Source organism: Mustelus asterias, chromosome 8 (assembly GCF_964213995.1).
Source record: "Mustelus asterias chromosome 8, sMusAst1.hap1.1, whole genome shotgun sequence".
Classification (NCBI taxonomy): Eukaryota; Metazoa; Chordata; class Chondrichthyes; order Carcharhiniformes; family Triakidae; genus Mustelus; species Mustelus asterias.
The window spans coordinates 73,596,191-73,610,173 of record NC_135808.1 but is presented as its reverse complement, the minus strand read 5'-3'; positions in this window follow the sequence as shown (position 1 = coordinate 73,610,173).

The window sequence follows — 13,983 nt, the reverse complement described above, 5'->3', positions numbered from 1 at the left end:
TTATATTCCATCTTTCTCCTGGGTGTCAGAAATAATTAAATGATTCTGCCAATTATGATATAACCCAAGACCATGAAATCACCAGTTCACTTTGGGTGACTAATCTGTTGCCTAGTTTTTCAGATGTGCCATCTAAATTCTGAGACTGTGTTGTAAAAGCAGGGGAAGGATTAGTCTTTAACTAGTGGAGAATCTAACGAATTAGAGAAACATTTGTCAAACAAGTAGTGAGCGAGTTAACAGTTACCAGATAAAAGATATACTTGCATAAGCAGAATTGATGAGAGGCACTTGTTCAACTGTTGATATTGCGATTGACGGCATTGCGTTAAATTTTTGACAATACCGCCCTGAGATTCCTTCAACTTATATAGAACAGCACTTGCTCAAATGAAAGTGAAAGACACCACCCATATAGCCTGGGCATTTTGCTTTTGTTGTACACACATGATCATCTGGTAATATCATTTGCACCCTTGGGTTTTGGTTCTAAAGCTCTTGTCTTTTTGGGGCTTAATTAGCCACTTGGATTTTAGCTTCATGTATGCACATGTATTTATGTATGAATGTTGTGACATTCCAGAGGAAGACAATATTCAGCTATCTTAAAATATCCAAACTGCAATATGGACAAACGTTTCACTTCGCTTTCACTTAACCGCTTACTCCAATTCAGGGACACGGAGAGTCAGAGTCTGGCCCCACAGTCACTGGATGTTAGATGGGATACGCCCATTACTGGCTGCAGTCCATCACAAGGCACACACTCATGCAGGCACTCTCTCAATTTACGTGGCCAATCCATCTAACCTGCACAGCTTTGGATTGAGAGGAAACCGGAGCACTCGGAGGAAACCCACATATACACAGGAAGAACATGCAAACTCCACACAGTCACCCAAGCTGGGAATCGAACCCGGGTCCCTGGCGCTGTCAGGCAGCAGTGCTAACCACTGTGCCACCCATGGACAAACATATTTTACGAATTACCTAAATTTATCACTAAATTGTCCTGCTTGGATAAATATACAAAGCCAGCTCTACTAGAAATTATCATTTTATCCTTTCCTTCTCTGAATGTAGAGGGTTTTCTATAAGCTTTCCAATTGATTGTAGGATAGAAAATGATAAATCTGTCTTGTAATTACTGCATTCTAACTATATGTGTTGTACCAAAAGATGGTAGGAGAACAAATTACATTGCAGATGCAGTACAACCAAGCTACAACACCATGAGATTCGCAACCCTTGCACAGTTTTTAAAACAGCAGAGAGGGAAAAAAATACGACCAAAACTACAGTGGTATAAGTTGTCTTCATTAGCTGGGCACATGTAGTTGGCATCCATCGATTTACTGATTCAACAAAATGGTTTACCCAGTGCTCCAGGGAAAATTAGATGGGGGAAAGCTTGGATACACTCGGTTGATGACCTAGCATTGTGAGCATTTGCAAACAATGATACACAAAGCCAAGCACCCAGTTGTCAACCAAATATATTGCGTCAAGACTTAGAAATGCATTGGCTTTTATTAATTTATCTACATTGGTGAGAAATTTAGACTGCATGGCTTTTTAAATTAACTCCATGGCTTTTGAATTTTATTCATTAACACAAGTTTGCAGTTGACGGTGTCGTGGAAAATACTGCTGTTGCTGTTCTTCAAGGTTTTTGCAAAAATTTGAAAAATGTGAACTGTTAAGTACACACTATTATGCACTGTTTCATTGAGTCCTTGCTATACAAACTCAAAATGTTCAATGTTGTTGAGAGCAGAAATAGCACAAGTCTCTTGTTGAGCTGTGGAGTTTTTTGTATTTTTTAATAGGATGTGGGCATCACTGGCAAGGCCAGCACTTATTTCCCATCCCAAATCATCTTTGTGAAAGTGATGGTGAGCTACCTTCTTGAGGTGCAGCAGATCATGTGGTGTAGGTACATCCACAGTGCTATTACGGATAAGAGACAAAGTTTTTGACCCTGCGACGTGGCATAACCCCTGAGGTCACTCATTCCATTCATCAGAGCTTTGGGCATCTTGGTTATCTAGCTGTACAAATTTTTGTTTAAAACAGTTTATTATTGAGTCATAGAGGTTTACAGCATGGAAACAGGCCCTTCAGCCCAACTTGTCCAGGCCGCCCTTTTTTTTAAAACCCCTAAGCTAATCCCAACTGCCTGCATTTGGCCCATATCCCTCTATACCCATCGTACCCATGTAATTATCTAAATGCTTTATAGATATTGTTGCAATGTATTGGAATGGCAAAAATTCACTGTCCAATAAATAAGACCAAAAAACAATTCTAGAAAGCAAATCAGTTGCGGTGAACTGTTTGATTTGTTAATCAACTGGAATGAAAACACTGGGCAGAATTTTACTGCTTTAGTGCTTGGCACAACAACGGGCCCCTTTTTTTGATTTGGAGCCTGAATAATCAATGATGTGTAGGCTTTGTGGTTGCTCTTTCCCAGAGCAAACAAATTGTCATTCTGTCTTTGGCATCCTGACCAATTAGGGAGGGCAGGTGGGATGACACACTCGTTCTGTCAATGGAAGAATTTTTAATTAAAGGGGCCATGGTATGTTTTAGAAAAACTCATTCAGCACTGGGATTTTTTAGGCTACAGATCCCAAAGGAATGAAGAGATCTGGGAAGGCCCCCCCGATCTGTTTTTAAATATTTTTTCACAGACTGTGGGTATCGCTGGCAAGGCCAACATTTGTTGCCCATCCCTAATTGCCCTTGAACTGAATGGCAGCTGAAGATGAGGGAAGTGCTATACAAGCGGCCTTAATTGCCTTCTTAACGACCTGAACTTCTAACATACTCACTTGCCCAAGCCATTGATGTTCCCTCCTCTCCTGCAATCACACCCCAGGGAAAAGCTGGCTGACCAAACAGTCACGTTGAGATGCTGAATTGAAGTCACTTCCTGGGAATTTCCTACCCCACTTGCCCTGGAAGCTACCTCCAATGGCCTGGGAAAATTCCCCCAAAGTGATCGATCATTCAACACATTGGAAATACTTCCTAAGGAAAGAATGATTGTGAAAAATATTTGGTATCTTTTGATAGAACTCTAATTTGTTGCATAAAATTTGTTTTGTGTTTAACTAAACCAATCCTTAAACATTAGGGGTCACTGGACTGTATTTCTTGATTACACAATTATTTTCTATCATTTTGAAAAGGAATCTCATTATAATAATAATCAGTAGAATCATCAATAACAACAATAGAACTCCCAGTTGTGATGCTGGCCATTTATTAATGTGCTACTGTACTATATTATGAACATGTATCCACAACATCTTAACATAAGAATCAGCCTTCTATCCAAAGCTAGATTTCATCTTTGTTTAGTTGGCTGATTCTTCAATAGTAAATATTCTTCGACTTGAAGCTTGTGGAATTGAAGGCAAATTATTGACCTGGTGAGGAGATTGGTTAGATGATAGAAGGGTTAGGATAATGGATATATACTTGGATTTAAAAAATCTGACTATTGCTGACAAAGATCAGTGCTGGGACCTCAACTATTCATTATATTTAGTAATGATTTAGATAACAAACTTGAGCGATATGTATCCAACTTGCTGCTGATACAAAAATTGGTGACATAATAAGCGTAAATGGGAGCATAAAGTTACAGTGAGAGATTGATTAAGTGTGTAAGCAAAACTGTGGCAGATGGATTTCAATCCAGATAAGTGTGAGGTCATCCCTTTTGGACCAAGGAGGATAGATCCAAGTATCTTTGAAACAGTCAAAAGCTTAGAATAGTAGAAGTCCAAAGAGATTTAGGGGTTCATGCAAAATATCACTAATATGTCATTATTAGGTGAAAAAATAATCAAAAAGGTGAATAAAATTTTGACCTTTGTAATCAAAGTCCTGGTTATAGACAGACCTAGAATACCACAGACATTCGTGTGCACCATACCTGAGAACAGATGTATAGGCCTTGAAATGAATGCTGCACAGGTTCATTGGTATGTTATCAGGGCTCCAAGGGTGAGTTAGGGGAGAAATTATCTGCCATCTCGGTTTGTATTCTCTGGAAAATTCAAAGTTTAAGGGTAATTTGCTTTGGGATTTTGAAAGAAAATGAAAGGGAAGACAAACTCCTGGTGGACTCTAGAACAAGTATCATAACCATTAAATGAGAGCCAGGCCATTCAGAAAAGAAATTGGGAATCCTTCTGTTAAGTATGTGTTTGGGCATTAAGAGAGCGGGTCAGGTGACCCGGGGCACAAGCTCCACCCTGGCTGGATTGTCTTGGACTGACTGTGTTACTGTTACGACATTGAATAAACTGTTCCCGTTTGATTTACACCTACCTACCTTGTGGTCTCTTTATAGTCCATAATTAGACCTCAAACATAATACCACCTTTATGCAAAAGAGTGTATCCTCTCCGATGAAAATGATATTGTTTAGCTTTTTTCTAGCCGTTGCACTAAGTGATATGGAGACATGAATGAGCTATGAATAGGATGGGAATAGAGGGATATGGTCCGAAGAGTAGGGGGTTTTAGTTCAGTCAGGCAGCATGGTCAGTGCAGGTTTGGAGGGTCGAAAGGCCTGTTCCTGCGCTGTAATTTTCTTTGATCTTTGTTGACAGAGTAAATGGTTGGAGTTAGGATAACGATCAGCCATGATCTAATTTTGGCATTGAGCTGGCTGGAGGGGCTGAATGGCCTGCTCCTGTTCCTATGTTCATTTGTTCTGCTACATGATATGGTACAGATTGCTTTTACATGAGTACAGTTTTTAAAGTGATGTGAACATGCAGTACCAAATTATTCTGTTGCCTTAGCATTCCTCTAAAATGCCAGTCGGGTATCTGATGTTAGTAAAGAGCAAGCAGTTCAGTTAGTTTTTTGTTAAAAATTTGAAGGTGATTTTTATGTTTAAAATAACATTTACACACGATAGTTAAACAATAATTGGCATGAAAACAAAGCAACTTGGTACTAGAATTAAATAGATTTGGCGGCATTTAAACAGTATATTTCCAAAAGTGCTTCATAATTAATCATTATATACTCAATTTGTGTAGTGTTGGGTTGGTTTAGTTTTTTTTTGGTTGTGCCGGTTGAATAAATAATGTTAATCAGGATTCAGTGGGAGCTTTCCTGCTCTTTGATTTGAGCCTTGTGACCTTCTCCATCTCCATTGGTAGGCAAGGCCTGTGTTTCACAGCTTATCTGAAGGATATCCTGTCTGACAGTGAAGCACTCCTGCAGTGCTGTCTGCCTAGAGTATGTGGTTAAATGCTGCAGCAGAATGTTACATTCTCCCTCTGGTGTGTTTGTAGATGGGAGGTGGCTGTAAAATTTCTTGGATGGCTTTCCCACCAGGCTCCTGCTCGCCCTGGCCCCTCAATTTTACACTGGGTTGAGCAAGTCCTTAACCGGCTGGTTTGCTCTTGCCCTAATTGAGGCTTTAAGTGACCAATTATTACCACTTAAGAACCATTTAATGTCAAGCCTCCATCTTCAGGCATAGAAAGAGTTCAGGAGCAGGAATGAAGCTTGTTCAGCCCTTAGTGGAGGGGGTGGGCTGAGGAGGTGGGGGTGGGGAGAGGGCTGGGGTGGGGAGGGGGCTCCGCCTCTATTATCAGCTTCCTTTTAATATCGGGTCCCCCCCCCCCCAAAAGGACTAGTTTCTGCAGGTCAACCCTTTCTCCTCAACCTGTCCACCAACAGCCCTACTGCCTTCTGTCCAACCCCTTGGGCCTCGCCTCCCCACCCTGTCCTGAGACACCCCCAGACTTACCTGGTCTAGGACTTCTGGGACATCGACTCTGAGGACTGCTTACAACTCCTGTTCTGACCAGTGCAGTTTATGGTGCTGTTCGGACTAGATAGCTACTGGCCAATCTGATTGGTCGGCAGCTCTGAGTTGGGACTTCCTCTCGAGTGAGGGTTGGAAGTTCCGCCTCCAGTCAAATAACGCCTGTTGAAGCATTAAATAGTTGTGGGGCAGATGGTATCAGCAGGAATATGATCTCTGCTGAGTCCTTGGATGGCTGGAAGGCAAACCCTATCATTCAAAAAATCCTGGCCCTGGAGTAGGGCTTTGACCCTTGACCTTATGCCTCAGATGAGAGTGTTGTGTGTCGACTCAGCTCGACTGACAAAATGCTGCAAAGCCTTGAATGTACACAGGTTCAGTGAAATCTGTGCTGCAGGTTTTGTGTTACTGTGAAATGGGTTCAGATTTGTAATGATGCATAACGTCTAATATTATTCATACTAATGAGGTTCTGCATCAAAACTGGCTGTGCTAATTGTGGTGGTAATTCCAATGGGACCAGTTTCTTTTCAAGGACCCCAACTGTCCCAATACCCAACTGAATAGCAGTCAAGGCTAACAGAGATTTGTAAAGTGCTGCTTCTCTCTGTGGTAGATACTTGAGCTCTGGTTCATGAAATTGAAAAATAAAAATTGACCTTGTCAGCTGCAAAAGCCTCTTTGTATTTGTTCTCGGCAAACTTTGTTTCAGAATTGCGAGTGAAAAAAAAATGATTACAGTTAACAGCTTTTTCCCCTCCTTTTGTCTTTATAGGGTCTCTTCATCTTCCTGATATATGGAGTGTACAACACAGAGGTAAGGCTAGTTATAGTGTCTCAAGGCTGACAGTCTGGATGAGAGAAGTGACAGGCTTCAGATCTCTCAGAAGGACAGAGCAGCTCTTCGCATGAGTGTCCTACTGCCCTTCATGCTTGGACTGTCCCATATGCATTCTGGTTTACCATTAAACACTGACAACCAGATGGAAAAGGACACATTTCTCATAGTCACTTACCAATATTTCAAAGTCCCTTTTATTTTTCAAGCAACCTAAGTTTACCGAGTGATGGCTTTTTAAGATTTAGAACTTTTTTTTGCCTGATAGACTGATTCTTTCGACGAGGACTGAAAGATTAAGTACTAAGGTGTAAGATCTTAGAGGGTAGTATTGCAGAAAAATATAACAAGTAGCATTAATATTGCAGTTCTCATGAGGTTTTGTTATTTTCTGTATATCTCTGTTGACCATCTTTAGATCATTTTTCAGGCGAAACAGTTGATCTATATATCTGATTGCTAATGGTTTTTGTACTGCATTAGAATAGCATTAGTTTCATATTTTATTTATTTATCACTTAAAATCCATTAGCAATTGCTTTGACTATATATATATATGATACCAATCAGACGTAGTTTAGTAAATTTGCACTGTAGGATCAAATTTCAAGATCACTTTTTAAATATTAAAACTATGGGCAATTTCAATTGGTTTGAAACCATGGTTTCAATCTCGATAGGAGGTAAACTAAGGTGAAAGTGGTGCCACAAGAAAATAGATCAGTTTGTTCATCAGTGTCTTCAGCAGATTGAGGCTATGACCATTTAGCGAGAACATATTTGTACATGTGCAGCCACAAAGAATTCACTGTATACCAGGCAATTGAAGGACAGGACCTGCGGCCTCATCCTTCAATTGTCCAGCCTATCCTCAATTTCCCAGTACCGCAAACGGGCGTTATTGCTTAATTTGTCACTGAAGGTTATTCTCTCTCAGCCAGTAAAAACTATTCTTCACATGTGTCAAATATAGCTTCCTTCTAGCATAACTCTATTGAGTTGACTCTTGAATGAGTGTACTCATTCCACGAAGAACATCCACAAGAATGGATAAGCATGCAATTCTGTCCGACTGAAGCAGTGAAAGCATTGAAATACCAAACATGAAAATAAATAGATATTCTTACAGAGGAATAACATCAGTTAAGATGGAATAAAACAGCTAAATTGGATTTCTAATCTACCCCATGACCATACATTTCAAAAGATCAGAACATAGTAATGACATAAACACACATTCAATAAAGATGGCTCAGGAGTAAATTTGACTAATTATACTGTACTAAAATTGGCATTATGTAATTCTTCGCTTTGTGAATGATTACATCATGATTAGGTGTATAACGGAGTAAAGAGATAGGATCGGGGCTGCTCTTGTTAAAGTTATGCAACTAAGAGCTCTGTAAGAGTTTCATGGGGTACTGAATACTGATATTCCAATTGAAGTTTGATTAAATTTGCTGCTGTTGTTTGAAAGTTCTGGATTGTTTTCTTATTTTCTGTATGGAAATAAGGGGGATGAGGTTAATGCGTAATGTCCTTGTGTACTCAAATTCCGTGGGTAACTGCTGGTTTATTCTTGCACAACCATAGGTAGAAAACCAGGCTGGATAACTACACCTCTAAAACCTGCTATCATTTTCCTTTGATGGTGAAAATTGCTTAGTATTCAAATGGTTAAGAATCACATTGACAATCATATCCCTGGAGTACTCTGGTAGTTTGAAGACGTTGAGATGAGGTTCTGTGCCCTACTAAAAGGGACAAATCTCTCATCGCCCCTGACATGCAGGTACAAGTGTGATATGATATCAATGCACGTGTTATAGTCTCTTTAAATAAAGTATGTGGCAGACATTCATTATAGAAATGAGTTTCTCATGAGAATTGATTGCTCTCCTGGGAGTGTAGAGCGTTAACCATGGAAATTGTTAACAAGACTGGTCAGCACATTGGTCATTTACAAGGGCAGCTGGCTGCATATAAATATTGATGAGCTTGAGTTTAAGCAATTTAGGGCAAAGGTTGAGATGTGAAGTGTAGGAATTTATGGTTTAACATCAGTGGACAGCTTACAGAATGAATGAATAGCAGGGGGTGATTACAAGCCTGTAATCTGATTATGAGGGACTTAAATAACATGAGAGTAAATGGTTGAGTTGTTTGTAAACACATGCTAAATTTTGAATTAGAATATTAGCCAATTTTATAAATATTTTTTTTTCTCTTCAGGTCTTGGCCTTCTTTCCTTTAAATCTGCTATCATCACCCCTCTTCTCAAAACTATCAACCAGTGACCCCACTGTCCTTGCAAACTACTGCCTATCTCCAGCCTCACTTTCCTCTTCAAAGATCCTGAATGTGTTGTTGTCTCCCAAATTTATGCTCCTCTTTCCTAGAACTCCACATTTCAATCCCTCCAACTAGGTTTCAGCCCTGTCACAGTAGTGAAACCACTCTTATTAAAGTCACAAATGACATCCTCTGTGACTGTGATAAGGGTAAACTACCCCTCCACATTTTACTTGACCTGTCTGCAGCCTATGGCACAGTTGACCACACTGTTCTGAGCCAATGCTTCTCCATCTTCACCCAGCTGGGTGGGACTGTTCTCACCTGTTTCTATTCCTATCTTTTCAATCACAGCCAGAGTATCGCTTGCAATGTACTTCCCCTTCCTGCACCCTTTCCTCTGGTGTCCCCCCAAGGATCTGTCCTTGGCCCATTACTATTTCTCATCTGCATGCGACCCTTCGGCAACATCTTCTGAAAGGATAGCATTTGTCTTCATGTGTACGCTAATGACACCCAGCTCTACCTCACCACGACCTCTCTCCACTCTTCTTCTGTCTCTGAAATTATTGGATGCTTATTTGACATCCAGTAGTGGATGAACAGAAATTTCCACCAGTTAGATTTTGGGTAGACTGAAGCCATTGTTTCTGATCCCTGTTCAATACTCCATTCCTTGGTAAACAGTTCAATCCCTCTCCCTGGCAACAGTCAGACAAAATCAGCTTGTTTTCAATCTTGGTGCCATCTGTGGCCTTAAGAGGACCTTCCAACCATATGTTCATACCATCACTCAGACCAGCCATTTCCACCTCCATACCATCGACCTCACCCTGTCTCAGTATATCTGCGACTGAAACCCACATTTATGCCTTTGTTACCTTTAGACTTGATTATTCCAATGCACTGCTGACTGGTTTCCACATTCTCTCCCTCATAAACTGAGGTCATCCCAAACTCGACTGCTCTTGTCCTAACTTGCACTAAGTCCCATTCAACGATCACCACTGTGCTTTCTGACTTCCCTTGGCTCCCAGTCAAACAACATACTGACTTTAAAATTCTCATCCTTGTTTCCAGCTCCCTCCATGGATTCTTCCCTCCCTATCTCTGTAATGTCCAGCCCCACAGCCCTCTAAGACATCTTTGCTCATCTAATTTTTCAGCATCCCTGTCTTTAATCGCTCCACCATTGCTGACTGTGCTTTTAGCAGCCTGAGCCCCAAACTCTGGAATTTGTCCCTTACACTTCTGCACCTTTATACCTCACTTTCCCCCATTAAGACACTCATTAAAACCTACCTCCCTGACCAAGTTTTGGTCATCTGACATATCTCCTTATGAGGCCCAACATGTTTTATAATGCTTCTGTGAGGCACCTTTGGCACTCCATTACATTAAAGGCACTATATAAATGTGAATGGTTGTTGAAATTACATCTCACCCCTCAGATTGCTCTCTGCTCTGTTCATATTTTGTTCAGAGGCTGAATATTTTTACATCATGGGCCCTGGCAATATTCCGGTTACAGTACTAAAGGCTTGTGCTCCAGAATTTGTCGCACCCCCAAGCCAAGCTGTTCTAATACAGCTACAACACTAGCCGAATACTACAATGTGGAAGATGGCCAAGTATGCCCTGTTCACAAAATGCAGGACAAAATCCAACCCGGCCAATAACCACCCCATCAGTCTACTCTTAATCATCAGTAAAGTGATGGAAGGGGTCATCAGTTGTGCTATCAAGTGGCACATATTTAGCAATAACCTCCTCACAGACGTTGAGTTTGTATTCTCCCAGCGTTACTCAGCTCCTGACCTCATTACAGCCTTTGTTCAAACATGAATAAAAGCTGAATTCCAGAGGTGAGGTGAGAGTGACTGTCCTTGATACCAGGGCCATATTGGACTGATGCAGCATCAAGGATCCCTAGCAAAACTGGAGCCTATGGGAATCAGAAGGAAAACTCTCCGTTGGTTGGAGCCATACCTGGCAGAAAGGAAGATGATTGTGGCTGTTGGAGGTCAATCATCTCAGCTCCAGGACATCAATGCAGGAATTCCTCAGGGTGGTGTCCTAGGCCCAACAATCTTCAACTGCTTCATCAATGACCTTTCCATCATAAGGTCAGAAGTGGAGATGTTCAGTGATGATTGCACAATATTTGGTACTGTTTATAACTCCTCAGATACTGAAGCTGTCCATATCCAAATGCAGCAAAAACTGGACAATATCCAGGCTTGGGCTGATAAGTGGCAAGTAACATTTGTGCCACATAAGTGCCAAGTAATGACCAACTTCAACAAAAGACAATCGAACTATTGCCCTTGACGATCATTGGCAATACCATCACAGAATCCCCTACTATCAACATCCTGGGGATTACCATTGACCAGAAAGTGAACTGGACTAGCCATATATATATGTGGCTACAAGAGCAGGTCAGAAGTTAGGCATCTTGTGCTGAGTAACGAATCCCCTGACACCCCGAAGCCTGTCCCAACCTACAAGGCATAAGTCTGGAGTGTGATGGAATACTTTCTACTTGGACGAATGCAGCTCCAACAACACTCAAGAAGTTGATACTGCTGAAGACAAAGCAACTCACTTGATTGGGATCCCATCCACAATCATTCACTCCCTCCACCACTGACGCACAATGGCAGCAGTGTGTACCATCTGCAAGATGCACTGTAGCAACTCGGCAAAGCTGCTTAGGCAGCATCTTCCAAACCCACAATCACTACCATCTAGAAGGACAAGGGCAGCAGATACCTGGGAACACCACCACCACCTGGAAGTTCCCCTCCATGCCACTTTCCGTCCTGCCTTGGAAATATATTGCTGTTCCTTCACTGTCACTGGGTCAAAATCCTGGAACACCCTCCCTAACAGCATTGTGGATGTACCTACACCATGAACTGCAGCAGTTCAAGAAGGCAGCTCACCACCACTTTCTCAAGGGCAATTAGGGATGGGCAATAAATGCTGGCCTAGTCAGAGATGCTCACATCCCATGAATGAATTAAAAATAATTCCTATGGTATAAGGTCTTGTTTTTTTTTTCTAATTTCAATAAAAATTATTTGCCAGTAAAGCCTGGCGCAATGTCGGAGTCAGTGTGCTAATTGGCCATCAACACTGATCAGCCACTTCCCAGAAATCATAAAGATTTCTTGCTCACCCTTGGAGGTGATTTTCAACCTGAGTTTGTTTTCCGTGAGAACGGTGATGTGGGCAGAAAATTCAGGGAGAATGATCCAAGCTCCTTGCCTGTGATGTCACGAGGTTCACAGCCAAAAACCAAATTTTAATGGATTTCAATGAATTTGAATATAATTAGTGAACCCCCCCCCCCCCGCCACATAATCTTCCGTGATTTTTTTTGGTGAGGTTTACAACAGCTTTTTAAATAGGCATTCAGTCAAGGGGATCCCACTGGTGGCACTAAGGTAAGTATAGTCCCTGGGGAGAGGGGGGAGAGACACATGCCCCTTATGTTTGTTGGTGAGGGCTGATACTTGTGAAGTGGGGGGATGGGGTGGCGGGGGGCTGGCTGGGGAGTGTGTTCTTGAGACTATGATGGTGGGCGGAGGTGGGAGAGGAGAAGCTCTGATGCTTGCAAGGAGGAGGGGGGGTATCCCCGATGTTGGCACTGTGTTGGGGGAAACTTCAGATGCTTCCAAAGACCTGGGGCAGATGTTTGGAAGTATATTCTGAGACTAAATGTGGTGGTGGATGGCTCCGGTGGTGCCTGTCCCACCGACCAGAATGGCAGGATCCCTGTGCCAGCTTCTTCGCTTGGAACCTCATTTGTTATGCACAGACGAGTTTCCCTCTGAACTGGAGGGGCGGGCGCCCTTAGTTAATGGGTTGGAAGGTGTTGGTGCCATATTTAAACACCAGTCCAGCACACTCCTGAAGCCCACCAGTCTTCAGACCGTGAAGGCAACCCATGGGAAAAGGCTAGCAACTACAAGAAGAAGTCTGTTCCTCAATTCAACCATGTTGTCCAGAGCCCATCACCTCTGAGGCACCCATGCTTCACTTGGACCTCCGCCCACCACTTCTGGAGTCTTCATCCATCTCCTTCCAGTAAATGATGTGATATCCTTTTGACCTCCTTTTGTGAGCTTTTTATGCAGCCATGTTGGGGTCCAGGTTCCCTTCTCTCGGTCTTCCCTCTGCCTTCCATTGTAAGCCTCCTTCATCCACCTCCTTATCCCTCTGCCTACCATCAGAGCCCTCGCACAACCCCACCTCCCCCTCCCCTGCACAGTCTTTCTTCCACATTACCCCCTCTTGTTTTCCTCAGGCCACCAAACCCCAGCCTCGCCTCACATTCCATCCCCAGTTGAACTTTGGACCTTTGTTGCGGTGGCTGCGTGAGTTCCGCAGCACGGTGCTGTTCAATTAGACACTGGTATGTGGCACCAAGTCGGAAGGAGACCTCTGTACTCTCCAACCCCAAGCCCTGTACTGATCCGACTCAGTGACACAGGAGGACCCATAGGTCCAGCAGCACAGTGCTGTCCATGAAGGCCAGCTCGGCATGGCGATGGAGGCAGGAAATGGTGTAGCCTGACAGAGTGGTGAGCCACCCACCACTGTATTTAATCTCCAAGTGGGAGAATTCTGCCCCAGGTCTTTGGATGATGATTTTTTTCTATTAACCTGACTATGAGAATAAAAACAGGGGTGCAGGATAGAAAAACATAGAAAGATAGGAGGAGGCCATTCGGTCTTTTGAGCCTGCTCCGCCATTCATTATGGTCATGGCTGATCGTCCAACGCAATAGCCTAATCCTGTTTGTTTTGGCGTCAACTACTTCCTGTGGTAATGAATTCTACAGGCTCACCACTCTTTGGGTGAAGAAATGTCTCCTCATCTCCATCTTAAATGGTACAGAAACATAATGGATAGATCCATGCGAACTCCAGAGTCACCTGTGGGTGAGGTACCTAGTCTGACATAAGCTAAAATATTCATATTTCCATTTGACTTAGTGACAAAACTTCCTTCAGTAATGTTAAAACACCATAGATG